This window comes from Alosa alosa, chromosome 12, assembly GCF_017589495.1.
Source record: "Alosa alosa isolate M-15738 ecotype Scorff River chromosome 12, AALO_Geno_1.1, whole genome shotgun sequence".
Classification (NCBI taxonomy): Eukaryota; Metazoa; Chordata; class Actinopteri; order Clupeiformes; family Clupeidae; genus Alosa; species Alosa alosa.
This window is the reverse complement of record NC_063200.1, coordinates 18,622,144-18,626,447: the sequence shown is the minus strand read 5'-3', so window position 1 is coordinate 18,626,447 and position 4,304 is coordinate 18,622,144. Positions and strand designations below refer to the sequence as shown.

General features: G+C 37.3%; 1 long non-coding RNA gene across 1 annotated transcript; it reads right to left on the bottom strand.

Annotated features, from left to right (window-relative positions):
• Window positions 1-592: 592 nt before the first annotated feature.
• LOC125304499 lies at window positions 593-4,086 on the bottom strand. Its single transcript, XR_007195253.1, has 4 exons — window positions 4,064-4,086; window positions 3,831-3,876; window positions 1,631-1,705; window positions 593-725 (listed from the first exon to the last, which is right to left on the bottom strand). It is a non-coding gene; the product is annotated as an uncharacterized LOC125304499 (long non-coding RNA).
• Between the last annotated feature and the right edge of the window lie 218 nt (window positions 4,087-4,304).

Here is a 4,304-nt window from a genome sequence, read left to right as displayed (position 1 = left end):
GGCTGTAATGTGACAATCCTGTTTCCTATGAGTCTCACCAAGCCAAATCATTGTTTATTCTTACAGTGTTATATTTTATTGGTCAAACAAAACTAATTTACAAAGCAGCATCTGGAATGTCTGTTTCTTGTTGAAACCTGGCTAACTTCAGACAGCAAAGCTGTTCTTGTTGAAACCTGTCCCCTAAATTATCATTTCTTCCACTCAACTAGACAGGGTAAACGAGGGGGTGGAATTGCCACCATTTTCTCAAACAAATATAGTTGCACTAGAGTCAATTTTGGCAATTTCTCTTCCTTTGAGTATATCGCCCTCACTCTGAAGGCTGACCCAGCTATACTTCTATTGACCCTATACCGCCCTCCTAAACTATGAACGAAAATATCCATGATCTAAAAAAGATCCTGTAGGAAAGCTTTGAGAGCATACAAAAACTAAGTTACAGGTTCACAGTGCCATTCTAAAAGAAAAAATATAAAATTATAATAGAGCTGTTCGAAGTGAGAGAAGGATCCACTAGTCCAATAACTCTAGGATGTTGTTCTCCACCATTGACAGGCTACTGCATCAAAACTCAGTCAGGCATCTCTAAGATGTGAAGAATATGCAGACTTCTTCTTCCTGGAATATGGAAGTTTCTCCTTGCCACTGTTGCCATATGGCATGCTTGTAGGGGGTTAAGGGTTAAGGCTGCCAGTCTTCCGGTCATTGTGTTCCTTAAACATCTGTATATAAAGTCATATAATCACAACACAAGAACAAGAACATACTAAGGCTAACCACTTAGAGTCCACATCAACAGGGCCTAAGCATTTGTTAGCAAAGCCTATAAACTACAATAAAAGTATTTCTGATATGTTGCTGATTGGATCATTAATTGCCACAGCAACAAAAAGGAACGACTGATTCTTTTCTATTACTGTGTTACATGTTCTATATTCTGATATGTTGCTGATTGGATAATAAACGGCCACATCAACAAAGAGGAATGACTGATATTGACTGATTCTTTTTTATTTTTGTGTTACATGTTCCAAATGTAAAGCACTTTGAGCTGCATTCTGTGTATGAGAGGTGCTACAAATAAAACTTATTATTATTATTATTATTATTATTATTATTATTATTATTATTATCAAATGGAGGTCTGAAAATACAAGAATACTGTCCTGTTAAAATACAGGAAAATACAAGAAATACTGTGCTGTTACAACTGCTATTAAGAAACAAAAATGTATGAAAAAGCCTTTAATTAAACATACCAAACATTCTGAGCATAGTGCATTTTCCTTGTTTGACTTAACTTACACCCACTTAAAAAGAGCACCTGTTTGAAGTTATTACTGACAATAGTCTCCTAGTAGCTCTCTGAGCCATTTTATTAATAATTTAATAATCTACAAACATATGACTACTAAGATTACAAAGTTTGAAAGTTATTAATTTGATACAAGACTTCATCATATAAGCCACATTACTGGATTAGATCAATTCAATGTCATATTTTCAATGTGTAGCAACCTCTACACAAGTACTTATTGAAATGTCCCACAGACTCTGCCAAATGATTTCACTAGTGTGCATGCACGTATATAAATAATTAAAGATATTTCAAAAGACATTTACTTACCCCTTTGGATTGCAAAGCTGCCCCGTTTTGACTGCCAGCAGCTCCTAGCTCGATTGTAAATTCCGCACTAAGACCCTGTCCCATACAAGGTAATATGGAGTGTGTCCGATCAAGTTACTTATTCACACACACACATCTGAACATGGCAGCTTTGACAACAACATTTTTGCTGTGGCTGCTATATTTATTTCTGACAGCTGCAACAGTTGCAAAATCAGTGGCTGGGCCATCAAAATATAAATCTTGGTGAGATTAAATGCTATTGCCGTATAAGGCGTAGTGCCATTGAAATTAACTGGGCATGTACCCACACAGATCTTTAATACTTCAACTTTTTAAAATGCTCTTTTAATTACTATATACTGCCATCTTTGTTGATTATTTTAAAATATCATTATTTCAAACATAGTTATTGTTATTGTGTCATATCTTATTTCATTAAGGCATACACCCCTTTCTCCAAGATATTGGTTTCCTCCAAAAGTTGCATGATGATATATCTGTTTCAGCATGCAGATGGTTTCTGTTTTCTTTGCTTTTCAGGCTTTGACAGCAGGCATACATGCTCTGCAGTGGCAGTTCTAGGATCAGACTTTTAGGGAGTCTTGAAGATCTTTCAGAATGGGCCTATATTAACAAATAAAACCTGGTTGACTTATTTTTTCAAATTGAGAAATCTTTTGGTGGGACACCCATTTGAACAAGCCCCACTGATATGCAGTGCCTTACAATGTCTTCGACCCCCAACACCCCCCCAAATTCATCCTTAAACTGGTTAATGATGTAGATAAAAATGTATTGCGAAGGCTTCTACTGCAGATGGCTGTTGAGTCTCGAAACAATTTATGGTATCAGTTCAGGCCTGACAGCACTGTGCAGCACTGTTGCTGTCATTGTATACGTTGAGTTCTGTGATCTGTTGTCTGGATCTCTGGGGGTTTTTTTTAATAGAAGGACACACGAGAGGTGTCTGTCTACTCCAAATCATTGGAAGTATAAAGCATGTGATGTTTGCCATCCTGATGGGGAGTGACAATTTATTGGGCTGCCCACAGCCGAAGGGGCCATATTTTTTAAAAGGACATATTTAGTCTTATTTTAAACTCTTTTAGATCTGGTGTGAGAGCTTTAGATCTGGGCTGCATGTAACTGTTAGAACTTGGCTGTTGAAGGGTTAGGGTGAGTGACATTCCAGGGCCGTTGTCTTTGACAGGATGTGCCAATTACAGTGACAGTGGGGAGGGGTACTCTGTGTGCTGACACCTACCTCATCATATTCATTGTTGTTCTGTAGGGCCACTGGCTCTGGGGTAAAAATGTTTAATTCTTAATGTTTAATTTGTTGCCAGTAGAAACAAATGAATTCCCAGTGTGACAACCTGCAAAATGTAGATGTAAAAATGTACTGTAGATGATGTAGGCTAGTATAGAGTTCGATAAAGTTGGATTGCTCCAGAACTCACTCCAATGGATTGTGTCTTAAGGGAGCCACACCACTTTTATGAGACTAGCGCTGTTCTGTTGACCTTTAGTTATGTTGCTACTGAGCATGAAGGACAGGCCAGTTATCAGTTCTGTCCAACATTGATGGTAGGTTTAGAAAAAAGTCAACATATTTTAATCATATCACAATAATACCAATAACCGTGATCATTTTGGTCATGATTTTTCATCAAATGTTCATACTGTATCTCTAGTGGCTGGTGAAAAAGTTGAGTGGCTGGTAGATTTTGGAATCCACCAGCTACAATGGTAGGTGTAAAAAATATTTCCATCCCTATATGTTACAGTATGTGATATGTCTTAATAGGGCCCCTCAGTCAAATTATGTTATGTTATTATTATGTTATTAACCCCTGATATCTGAATGGGGCCCCTCAGTCAAATAACACAGGTCATACTATATGTGATAATCATGCTTCTTTTTTCACAGCAAGATGCCTTAAATCTGCTGATAGTTATAGTTACCCCCCTAGAATTGCTGAGTTAATAACTTAATAATTGTTGTCTTTTTACATAAGTCAGGGATTATACATAGCAAAGTAGTCAGGGGACAGACATTTTTTAAATTAGGTTTAGGAAAAAATTGAACACGCACGCACTATGACTTCACAAAATCTCACTCTAACTAACTCTAGCTAACTTGAAGGCAATTCGTTTTTGTAATCATTTAAATGTTCAAATAAATTAGATGCATTACCTTTTCCTCCTCAAATCAGACAGATTTTCCACAGTTTTTAGATTGTCTAAGAAAAATAAAAGGTACAAAGTCAAACTTTTTGCAACATGAATAAATGTAACATACCGGTAGACAACGTAATGTAGCATCAATTGCAATAATATCAGTTGGTGTAGCCCTTTCATGTTTTAGAGGGGACAGTTCCTAATATGAGCTTCCCCCCCTGTGAGTGGGGGAGCAGAGTGTAGACTTACTGAGTGCTGGAACTCTCCCTGGCACGTTGTATTCCTCCCCTCTCCCCTGCATCTCCTTATATTGACCATATCCTACGGTGGCCCTGAAGTGCCAAACACAATGCAAGCACAGTGCAAACGAAATTTTATTACCAATAAGGCAAGGTGTGTTTGACAGATGTTGTTTGACATATTTAAAGATTAACCTCAACCTCACTGTCATGTACAACAGCAAAACACATGGTTTACTTGAAAACAAGGG